General features: G+C 34.5%; 1 protein-coding gene across 1 annotated transcript in view; it reads right to left on the reverse strand.

Moving 5' to 3' along the window:
* Window positions 1-7833, reverse strand: part of LOC129216527 (hemicentin-2-like) — a 134194-nt gene extending 126361 nt beyond the window's left edge. The window contains exon 1 of the mRNA XM_054850742.1: window positions 7780-7833. The gene's annotated coding sequence lies outside the window, so the exon portion shown is untranslated. The remainder of the gene's footprint in view (window positions 1-7779) is intronic.
* Window positions 7834-12764: the final 4931 nt, after the last annotated feature.

Genomic DNA, 12764 nt, shown 5'->3' on the forward strand with positions numbered 1-12764 from the left:
GTACAGACGTACATTTGTATTTGTAAGTTAAAATACATATTTATGACGCATACACGAGTTAATACGTGTACATACAAGTAAGTAAGTGTATATACGAGTATGTGCGTGTACACACGTATAAAACGTGTTAATCCGAGTATACACGTTTACACACTAATTTTGTATTTGTCACGTGTATTTACATCAAAGTACGTGCAAACACAAGTAAATACGTGTATATACGAGTATATAAGTGTAACTTGTTATCCCGAGTATATTGGTATACAGATGTATATTTTTATGTCCAAGTGTATGTCAATTGCAGATACAAAGAGGGGTCATGAAGGTCAGGACCCGCTCACCCCCCCCCAAACCTCGCGGAAAATTTTGAACGTTTGCTTGAAAAATACAAAAAAATATCGAAACCATGAGAAAATGTGATAATCTTTTTGATTTTTTTTGGGGGGGGGCATTACAGTAGAACCTCGATAATTTGAATTAATTGGAATCCGACCAAATCCGGAATATCGAAAATCCGGAGAATGAAAAAAAAATAAATAAATAAAACATACTCACTAAAAATCACCTTAAAAGGAAACACATAGAATTAGAAATAAACAGTAAACATGTCTATTTTGTTATTACTAAGTCTGTAATCTTCTCCTGTGACAGTTCAATTTTTTCCCTATCGAGTAAAACAAATTGATTCAAAAGTTGCATTGCGAAGAAAATTGAACTCAATCAACGACATAACACGGTCTTGCCCGTGAGAGGGTTAAATAAATAATTATTATGGAGTTTTGACCATCGCTCTTTAAATGTAAAGGGAAATCGTTCAAATCGATCGAGCTGGATTATCCGGTGATCCAGACTAACGGGGTCCGTGGCGCCGACTTCAAATTTGTAAGGTTTGTTTTTGAAAAAATTTCGTGTTTTTAATAGGTTTTTTGAAGGTAGGGGAGCCCCCCAGAATATGAGGGACTTTCCTATTTAAGGAGAGTTATCCCCTTACGTAAGTTACTCAGAAACAGACCATGCATCAGCCATCTGGATTTAAAAAATTCAAACATTTTATTCCAATAAAACCAGAAGCAGTGTGGTCTACGGGGGGGGGGGGCGTGGGCGTGGTCAGTATAGCGGGTGGCGTAAAATTTTTAGGGCTTGTTTTTGAAAACTTTTAGCGTTTACAATGTTTTGGGGGGGAGAGCCCCCCACCCCCCATAACTTGAGGGCAGTTTCTATTTAAGGGAGGTATCTCCTTACTTAAGTTACTCTGAAACAGAACAGGCAAAAATCAAACATTTTATTCTAATAAGATCAGAAGCAGTGTGACCTCCCGGGGGGGGGGGGGGGTTAGTAGGGCGGGGTGCGCAAACTTCAAATTTTTAAGGCTTGTTTTTGAAAAACTTTCGTGTTTTAATAAGTTTTTTGGCGGTGGGGGAGCCCCCCGTAATTTGAGGGGGTTTCTATTTAAAGGGGTGTATCCCCTTACGCAAGTTACTCTAAAAGAGAACATGCATCAGCTGTCTGGATAAAAAAAAAAATTCAAGCATCTATTTCCAAAAAAAACCAGAAGCAGTGTGGTCCACGGGGGGGGGGGGGGGGGGCGTGGTCAGTGGATAGGTTGGTTCAAACTTAAAATTTTTAGCGCTTGTTTTTGAAATAAATTTGTACTAATGTTTTTTTGGGGGGTGAGCCCTCTTCCCCCATTACTTAAGGAGGGTTCAATCTAAGGGGGGTAACTCCTTACTTAAGTTGCTCTGAAACAGAACATGCATTGGCTATCTGGATAAAAAAAATCAAGCACTTTATTCCAATAAGATCAGAAGCAGTGTGGTCTATGGGGGGGGGCGTGGTCAGTGGAGATGTTGGTTCCAACTTAAAATTTTTAGCGCTTGTTTTTGAAAAATTTTAGCGTTTACAATGTTTGGGGGGGGGAGATTCCCCACCCCCCATAACTTGAGGGCAGTTTCTATTTAAGGGAGGTATCTCCTTACTTAAGTTACTCTGAAACAGAACAGGCATTGGCCATCTGGATAAAAAAAATCAAACATTTTATTCTAATAAGATCAGAAGCAGTGTGACCTCCCGGGGGGGGGGGGGGGTTAGTGGGGGGGGGTGCGCAAACTTCGAATTTTTAAGGTTTGTTTTTGAAAAATTTTCGTGTTTTAATGAGTTTTTTGGGGGTGGGGGAGCCCCCCGTAATTTGAGGGGGTTTCTATTTAAAGGGGTGTATCCCCTTTCGCAAGTTACTCTAAAAGAGAACATGCATCAGCCGTCTGGATAAAAAGAAATTCAAGCATCTATTTCCAATAAAACCAGAAGCAGTGTGGCCTACGGGGGGGGGCGTGGTCAGTGGAGAGGTTGGTTCAAACTTAAAATTTTTAGCTCTTGTTTTTGAAAAAAATTTGTACTAATGTTTTTTTTGGGTGAGCCCTCTTCCCCCATTACTTAAGGACAGTTCAATCTAAGGGGGGTAACTCCTTATTTAAGTTGCTCTGAAACAGAACATGCATTGGCTATCTGGATAAAAAAAATTCAAGCACTTTATTCCAATAAGATCAGAAGCAGTGTGGTCTATGGGGTAGGGGGGGGGGGCTGTGGTCAGTGGAGATGTTGGTTCAAACTTAAAATTATAAGCGCTTGTTTTTGAAAATATTTTGTACTTATGTCTTTTGGGGGGAGCCCCCTTCCCCCGTAATTTGAGGTGGGGTTCAATCTAAGGGGGGTATCCCCTTAAGTAAATTACTTTGAAACAGAACAAGCATTGGCCATCTGGATAAAAAAAATCAAGCATTTTATTCGAATAAGATCAGAAGCGGTGTGGCCTACAGGGGGGGGGGGGGGGTAGTGGGGCTGGTGGCGCAGACTTCAAAATTTTAAGGTTTGTTTTTGCAAAATTTTCGCGTTTTCAACCACGCGTTGGTACCCCCACGGCTTTGCCCGTAATAGAAAATTAAAAAGTCTTTTGGTCCGCCTGTATATTTACAAACAATTTATGGTGAATTTTATCGCCAATTGGCTTATGCCCATGTTATTGTTCCACGTTACGGTAATCTCATCCATCTTATGATAATTTTGTTCCTAAAATCGGAATAGAAAAAGAACCGCATCGAATTTTCGAAAAATCGCTTCGAGGTGCACACCCCCACGATACAAGCTAACTTTGCCAAATTTCATGAAAATCGGCCGAACAGTCTAAGTGCTATGCGCGTAACAGAGATTCAGACATCCTACAGACATCCAGACATCCTCCAGACAGAGAGACCTTCAGCTTTATTATTAGTAAAGATTATGTGAAAAAGGGCTTAAAATTTTAATTGAAAATTAATAAAATCGAATTATCGAAAAATCGCTTCGAGGTGCACACCCCCATGCTTCAAACTAGTTGTGTGTCAAATTTCATGAAAATCGGCTGAACGGTCAAGGCGCTATGCGCGTCACAGAGATCCAAACATCCATACAGAGAGAATTTCAGGTTTGTTATTTAAAAAGAAAAGAAAAGGAGAAAGATAAAGAAGTAAAGAAAATAAAGATAAAGAAAGATAATTTTCAGAACAAATTCTTTCCCAAATTCTTAAATTTCTGTGAAAAATGGGCTTAAAATTGAAATAGAAAAAGAACAAAATCGAATTTTTGAAAAACCGCTTCGAGGTGCACACCACTATGCAAGAAACTAACTTTGTGGCAAATTTCATGAAAATCGGCCGAACGGTCTAGGCGCTATGCGCGTCATAGAGATCCAGACATCTTACAGACATCCAGACATCCTCCAAACAGAGAGAATTTCAGCTTTATTATTAGTAAAGATTATGTGGAAAAGGGCTTAAAATTTTAATAGAAAATTCATAAAATCAAATTTTTGAAAAATCGCGTCGAGGTGCACACCCCCATGCTACAAACTAACTTTGTGCCAAATTTCATGAAAATCGGCAGAACGGTCTAGGCGCTATGCCCGTCACAGAAATCCAGACATCCTCCCTACAGAGAGACTTTAAGCTTTATTATTAGTAAAGATAAAGAAGATAAAGATAAGGAAGACCAAAACCAGTATTGTGTACCAAATGGGGGGGGGGGTAGTGTGGGTCATGTCGCAAACTGCGTCACTCCAAAGAGGGTGTTTTTAAAAATTATTGATTTTTTAAAATCTTAAATCGGTAAGTGGGGCAGCCCCCTAACCCCCAATGTCCTCCCCCCGTAACACATTAGGAGCTACTTAATATTCATTGGGGGGGAGGAGAAGAGAAAGGAACCCCTTAAAGAACCCAAACGCATTCTGTAGTTTTAACAGTGTAGATTTATTTCAATCTGATTAGATTTAGTATCAATTTTAATCTGACGAAATTTAATCTGATTACTTTAGTTGACTAAATCAATCTGATTAAATTAGTTTGACTAAATTCAATCTGATTAATTTAATCTGAACTAAATCAATCTGAACTAAATTATTTTTTTTTGAGCAACTAACGAGTTAGTTTAAACTAACGTTAATCTTCGTCTGCAATTGAATTAAATTTTTAAAATATTAGTCTGAACTAAATGGGAGTCAGATTACTTTAGTCGATAGAGGATTTAGCTGATTAATGTCCAACACTGTTTCACATTGTAAAAATAGTAGTTTATTCCTATATTTACAGCAATGTTTTATATATTTTTACTTTCTTTTACAAAAAAGGAAGTATTGTATTCGCGAAAAAAAAAAATCACTCAAAAATCGACTTTAATTTCCATTTTACTCACCTTTGAAGTTAATTACAACGAGTTTTCTCGTGACGTCTGTATGTACGTATGTATGCCTGTGCGTATGTGCGTGCGAATCATAGTTAATTTCGATGTTCATTTAATTGGTGTTATAATTTGGCGGACACTTGGCGATATATCGCCTGTATTTTTTGTTGCCAAGTTTTGTCGCCAACTTGGCGACAAATTTGGCGTTTTTTATTTTTTTATATTTTTAATTTGGCCATTGTTGGTGATACTTAGAGAGTAAACTATTGAATCACATTAAAAATGCCAATAATGAGGAAATGACATTAAATTAGAGTAAAAGAAAGTCATATAAGCTCGTTTAAAGAAATATTTCTTGGTGGCACAGTGAGTTTACAATAAGCATACACTAACTTTTTCAGTAAAATTAAGTTACTTATCAACATTAATCATATTTAGGTTAACTAAATCATAAAAGCAAATTATGCTTTAATGTTTTTGTAGAAGTATGATTAATGTTCGACTTCAACGGGATAAACTGTTTCGAGCTTCTGACGTTGTGTATGCCATTCCATAATCGCTATGTTCAATGAACCTAGAATTCCATGCAGTGCATTAATAAACTGCATAACGTTTTAGTGTTTTAAATTTGAGTTTCTTTTAAACATGTAAATGCTTTACGACGGTTTTATCGAAAGGAAAGTTAGTTTTTCTCATGCTCAATTTCAAACAAACTTTCCTTGTTCCATTTAGAAGGATATAAAATATTTTATATGTTCTCCAACTGTGTATAGACAGGAACCAGTGCTTAATTTCCCAAGGTCGTAGCCTAGGCCCTCAATTTTTTATGTCCCTTTTTATATTTTAGTCTAATGTTTAAAAACAGAAGAAAATTCAGATTTTTCTCCATAAAATTTGGAATTTTTAAATTCCCTTTTCTTATACATACGAAAGGTGTGAGATGATATGGACCGAGACAAATATTTCCAGCAAGTTTTTAAGACCTTAAGCACCCCTGAAGTTAGCACTTTTAAATTCTAAGATGCGTTTGTGTTTATAAGGTTTCACTGCACTAAACTCCAAAGTCACCCGTATCTGTTAACTTAACAGAGCTTTAACAGGATGGATGGGAGCTTGAAAGCAGCTCTGTTTTTTGGTCAAGATTAGGAGAGGAGCAACCCCTGACCTAAAACCCGCTCCAGGTATTGATTTGAATGGAAACGTGAAGGAATTTATGGTCACGACATATTTAAAGTGTACCATGGACAAACCGAGTGGAAAAACCGAACCTACGACTATCCGTTATCAGTCAAACATTTTACTTTTCATGCTACTTCAATCAATATGTGGTTTGACATTAGATAATCACGTAAAGGTTTTAGGTTTTGTGCTTCCTCTTCCTAATACAGGGTGCGGAGAAAGTTCCCACAATTTTGTTCGAAACGTTTTTTTGGCATTAAAATCTTTTTTTGGCGATTTATTTGGCACATATTGTTTTTTGGCATTAAAAGTATTTGAGGTTTAATCATTTGTTCTTTGTTAGTTCATTGAGTTAGTGAGCTATGAATCGTGAGAATGAGCATGTTACTGTCGTTGAATTACACAAGAAGGGAATGAAAACAGCCGATATTATTCGAACGACTGGATTCAAGAGTAAAACAGTCTATGACGCTATGAAACGCTACAAGGAGACTGGGGGGACTGCCGACCGTCCACGGAGTGGCCGTCCAACCACTGCATCGACTCCAGCGAATGTGCAGAAGATCCGCTGTCGCATCCGTCGCAATCCAGAGCGCTTAATGCAAAAGATGGCCAAAAAACTGGAGATCAGCGAAAAAAATCGTCCGAATCATCGTGAAAAACAAGTTGGGACTTCGTTCTTACAAGATCAATCGCCTCCACAACCTCAATGACACAATGAAGCAGAAAAGATTGATAAAAGCTCGACGGATGCTTCGAATGACCGCTGGTGCTCGCCTTTCGAAAGTTCTCTTTACCGATGAGAAGATCTTCAACATCGAGCTCACACAAAACCGTCAAATCATCGCCAAATGCTTAAGAAGGGCCAGAAGAAGACCGACCTGCTGCAAAAATCATCGGACACAGTCACTTTCTATGCCTCTGTAATGGTCTGGGCTGGCATTTGTGCCACTGGGAAGACGCCACTTGTTTTCATTGACAGAAACGTCAAAATTAATGCTGCGAGCTATCAGCAGCGGGTTCTATGCAATGTACTAAGATCATGGGCAACAGAACATTTTGGTCAAGATGGATTCACACTCCAACAAGACTGGGCTCCTGCGCATTTGGCCGATCGACGATTGCCATCTGCGAAGATCTGTTCCAAGGTTTTTGGGGCAAGGATATTTGGCTCCCTAACTCACCGGACCTCACCGATGGATTACTCGGTGTGGTCAGTCTTAGAGGAAAAAATCTCGGGAACGATACGCCACGGTCGAGATGCTCAAAACGGCTCTGAGGCGTGCCTGGAATGAGATAACGGTGGATGCGTGCGCGAGCATCGTCGGCAATTTTAGACTGCGGCTCCATAGATGTATTGAAGCCCAAGGAGCCAAGTTTAAACAATTGTTATAATTTTTTTGTTTAACGTTATTATTATTGTTTCAATAAAGAGTTTTTATTGCTTTAACTTGTTGATTTGTTGAATTATGTGCTAGTTACAGCCTATTGAAATATCTAATAAAATTGTGGGGACTTTCTCCGCATCCTGTATATTATACGAGCCCTGATAGGCCCCTTTTTTTTCGTCAACTGGCAACTTTCTAAACCTCATTTATGATTATAAATGACTATATAATGTCTAACAATAATACCAGGTTGGTTCGATGAAAAATTGGAAAATATTGATGATTAAAAGTGCTTATTTTTTACAAGTGAAAGGTAATTGTAAAATGTATCTTCAAACTTTAGAATTTTCTCAAGTTTTCCTCAAAAGACAAAATAAAAAATAAAATGTTTCCTACTAACAATTTAATTCTTTACAAAATATTGTTTTCCTCCATCTTTATATACTTATACCTAAGAAAAGATTTATACATAAGGATATAAATATTTTTGTAAAACTTTTCATACCTGTTCCTTCATCGATGTTATCTAGTTTTAGTTTTATTCCAGGCACACCTAAAATTAGAAAAACAAATAGTTACAATGCTACCATAAAATTTTTCTTAATACAAATTTAGCATTCATTCCTTAGTATTTTTTTATATACTACATTTTAAAGTAATGATTATACATATATATATATATATATATATATATATATATATATATATATATATATATATATATATATATATATATATATATATATATATATATATATATATATATATATATATATATATATATATATATATATATAGAAAGAGAGAGAGAGAGAGATAAAGTAACTGTAAAAAAAAACCAAGCTAAGGTTCATCGCCTAAAGCTCGTTCATTTAAGATTCAATTGGTTCATTTTTTTACATTCATTAAATGACTCATAAATATTTAAAAAAAATCGTAAAACGCAAAAATTTGAGTTTAAATTTTGATCGGTGAATTGACAAAAAAAATGGCAAATTGTCATTATATGGAACATTTGTATCCAACAACACCAATTCTGAAAAAACACTAAAAGCATGCTAGTAAACCGCAGTGTATCTCGAAGCATTAAAACTTGTAAAAAAAAAGGTCAAGCAGTTTTGACTAGCATTTTTTGTAATAACGGTTGCTACATTTTTGTCCGTTGATAAAAATTTGTTTGTTGATATCGTTTTATTATCAGTTAGGCTTTCTGATAAAACCATGAAGGATAGTAAATCACTTTGACTATCCTACATAGAAAAATGGGGGCTTCAATTTTTTGGTGTACATGTTCTTAATTTGCTCATCCACATTATATTAAACGCTGAAAAAAAAGGTTAACTCTGCAAAAGCTGATTGTTTACTAAATTAAAAACATGTTTTGTTTTTACCAAAAAGAGCGGTTTAATTTACTTACGTAAAAGTATTGTTTAATGCAGTTTTTATACCTTTATTTTTTTTTACCTGTGGAAAAAGCGTTTAAAGCAACATTTTGTATATATTAAATATAATACATATATTGTAATTTACATTGAATATATGTATGTATCGCTACACTTTCTAATTAGTTATGCCTTGTAATAATGTTTCAATGCAACATTATTGTATATATTGATGCAAATGTGTTTTTTTAAGTTCAATGATATTAGAGCCTAATCCTGTGTGGTTCCCATTCGGTTTCAATAAAGAACTCATTTTCAATGATTTTCTCACGTTTCAGGTTTATAAGAACCTTACATGATAGAAATTAAATTAAGCTAAAGCTAAGCAGATGTCTCAGAGAAATTTCACTAAGGAAGCTTAAAACGTTGATACTTGTAAAATCAGTTCTACATAGCTTGCAGAAAATACTTTTCGTTTTTAAATAATATTATTTAAATACTAAAATATTATAATCGGACGCTGATTATTTGTTAATAGCATGCCTCGCAATAACTCTTACAATGGATAACTCTTTTTTTAGACTCTAAGTCAACTATTTGACTTTTTTTTGGCGTTCATTGATACTTTAATTTAAAGTTTAAGTTCAGTTTTCCTCGATAATGTGTTTTAAATAAAAAACTGTCTCGGTGTGTTGTTGTCATTTTAATAATTGCAAGAACATGTGCTAAGGTCAGTTCTATCCCGGTTGAAAAAATTGTAGCAGTAGTTCATGCCAAAAAAACTTGTTTTGAAAATTGAAATCTACAACTATCTTTACAAAAATTTGGGATCAGTTGCATTTTTGGCGAAATGGGTGAAAGTACCTTATTATTTATCACATATCTGGTAAGCACACAGCAAACTTTTCTTCATTATTATTTTAAAATAATTTTCTGTACAGTAAAATGTGAGCAAAAAGGTTTCACGAGGAAACTAGTGCTTGATATTTCGTTTTTACTTAACATGGGGCGAATGTAAGACTTATTTCAGCACTAATATCTTAGAAAAATATAGTCACTTTCCCACATACAGAAGCCGTACTGCACACAATTTCAATCTAAAATGGGTAATGAGTGTGGTTTTATCAATGAGAAGACTTAATATCTTCAAGGATCTTGTTTTTTCAACTTAAAACTTTTACGATTGTTTGGATAAAGTCTTTACATGCATATATAATTCGGCAAGAAAAAGTTGGCTCATTTTGTTAAAGAGATTAAAATTCCAGTTAAATATGTCTGAGTGAAATGTCCTAAAATTATTATTTTTTATTTATTAGTTTATTTTATGTATATGATATTAGTTGTTAGGTTTTAATGTTTAGAAAGGAAGTTTGCTAATAACTCATTTTATAACGGGGATAAAATCTTTTTTTTAGATTATGTAACATCTTTTTAGTCTTGTAGGCAACTTTTTGCCTTTAAAATAAAATATACTTCCTTTTAAGACCTTAAATGACGTAATTCATTTTCTTACAACTCCAAAATATAGAAACGCATGACAAGACTAAGCTATGTTTTGAGTCTGACAAAAAATAGCGTAAATAACTGACAACAATCCATTCTAGCTGTAAACAAAAGGATCGCCGTCTTTGAATCAAGCATACCCCTTGATACTTTATTTAGAAGGTACTCATGCAAAGGCATTTCAGCCCGCAGAAAAGCCTATCAAAGTCTCATTTCTTCAGAAGGAGCCTCCTGCAAAATATATAAAGAACATAGAGAAAGATGGATAACGTATCAGCGAAAATGAAACAAAAAGATAGAATTTGCAAGGTGGGAAGCGTGAAAGGAAGGAAAAAAAAGCTAGATAAAAATAAGATTGCAGGACAATGGGTGAAGGAAGAACAAAACCATACAAAAAAGGCTTCCAAGTTGTGTTCCGCCGCGTAGAGTGCGTGGAGCTTTCAATCATCTTCTAAACAATAACAGAACATACACCAGACAAGTTTTTGAAAAACTATACTTTAGGTCTTTTATGTAAACTTTTTTTTTAACATTTTTGTTTAGAGCACGAAGTTTTACTGACTCCAAAGTGAAAATTTCTCACTTGGTTTGGCAGCGAATATAAGGAACAGCTTAAATGCACATGAAAAGAAGTGCTGAAAAATAGATTTATAGCATGAAGACCGAATCCTTTGTTCAAAATTTAGTCGACAGTAAAAATAGTCTCGTCGGTTTTTGTTAGCCATTTGTTTGAAATTTAAAGAATAAAAGCATCTTTTGAGATTTGTTTTGTTATTTATTATCCATAAGATTTGCAGCGATGTAAGAATAGAACATATCCCTCTTTTCTGCATTAAATATTATCAAAAACAGAACAATTATGGGAGCATTTATCGAGATTGACTTTGACCATTTATCATCTTGATATAAACTGCGCCATTTTGTTTTGACGCAGCATAAAGGAATAAATACATATCGTTTATATAAAATCAATTTTAGTGAAGAATTCTGCTTGACTGCACATTACTTCTTTTGTTTTTAGAATATTTAGTTACTTTGTTTAAGTGACTACTATACCTTTCTATGCATTTTGTTTTGATAAAAAAATTAAGCTAGTTTTTGTGTATTAAGTTAAAAACCAAAGCACAGTGAGGTGCAAATGATTTAAATGACAATTTGTGACTGTGGGACCTGACAAGCGTTGTCAGGTACCAAATGCTAGTTTTTAACGATGATAAAAGTTTTCAAAACTGAAATTTGCTTTCAAGTGCCCAAATTAATTTATAATATGCATTTAGAGAAACTTTGATAGCTTACGTCGTTTCTGCATGTATAGGTTATATATTCATAAATTTTATTTTAGACGCATCAAAATGTTATCCAGAAACTAAATGTTAGCTATTTTTAAGTCATTGACTTAGGGACACAAACGATGTGAGACAAAATGACACACATCGTTAATCTAACTATTGATTTCTGTTGTCTCTTTTCAAGTATTTGTAAAATCCTATGCAATACGAAATAAAAATAAATTTTATAAGTTTCTTTTTTTTTAAATTCCTTTCGTCATCCAAATAAAATTCGGGTTTAAATATTGTTGATGAAACAAATCAAAATGTTCTGTTATTTAATCAGGACAAAATAACTGTCCAGCAGCATTTAACAACCATTTTTAATATTAAATGATTATCAACAAATATTAAATGTTTTTGACGAAGTTTGTTTTCTATCAGTTAAATACTCTCTTGGAAAAAATCTCTTTGCATTAATCGCTAATATTTTTAAGGCAATTCGATCGTCATATTTTATTCATTTTTCTGTCCAAAACGAAACTTTTAAAACTGCTAAGCATACTTCATAAAATAATACTCACAAACTACAAATATTTATCTGTTAGAAAAAAAATATCACTTAATTGCTCTGTGCAACCATTCATTTATATTCTCATCACTCTTTCATTCCCCTTTAATACTTATCTGAAAGTAAAATCCATACGTAATATCCATTCAATTAGTTATTGCCTCATGAATTTCAATTACTTCTTGCTACGAGACGCTATGAGGAAAAACAGGATAATATCCCTAAATCGTTAAATACCGAGCTCCGACCATTGAAATTAAAAACAACGATAGCCATGTCTCACATCGTTTAATCGACGTGGAACATTAAACGGCCATTACGAGATAAATTACAGGTATTACCGTAATAGGAGTGGAGGCGTCAGTGAGCGAAAATTTGCTTCACTAATAGCAATTATCGTCATAACGGTTACGTTATTTTTGAACATTCTTCCGTGCAAAATCTTTTTAGATGTAGAAATGATTAGTGCGTAATTATTACAATTTTGATTTTTGTCTTAATCTTCCCTGCTCAAGCTAAGTGCACTGAAGAAGATAATGCCGAAAGATTTGTTAAGGAAGTGGAAATATTTAAAAAGATCTCTTTCAAATGGGGCGTGATGCAGAGAGGCTACTGGAGAAAGAATATCGCGAGGACGTTAATGGTACGAAGATCAGTTTTTGAAGAGGCAGTTTCGAAGAGAATAACCATTGGTTTCGATCTCAAAATAGATTATGTACTTTTCTCTTCGGTAATGATTTGACTAAAATTGTAAATACGAGTCAAA

This window comes from Uloborus diversus, chromosome 2, assembly GCF_026930045.1.
Source record: "Uloborus diversus isolate 005 chromosome 2, Udiv.v.3.1, whole genome shotgun sequence".
In the NCBI taxonomy this organism is placed as follows: Eukaryota; Metazoa; Arthropoda; class Arachnida; order Araneae; family Uloboridae; genus Uloborus; species Uloborus diversus.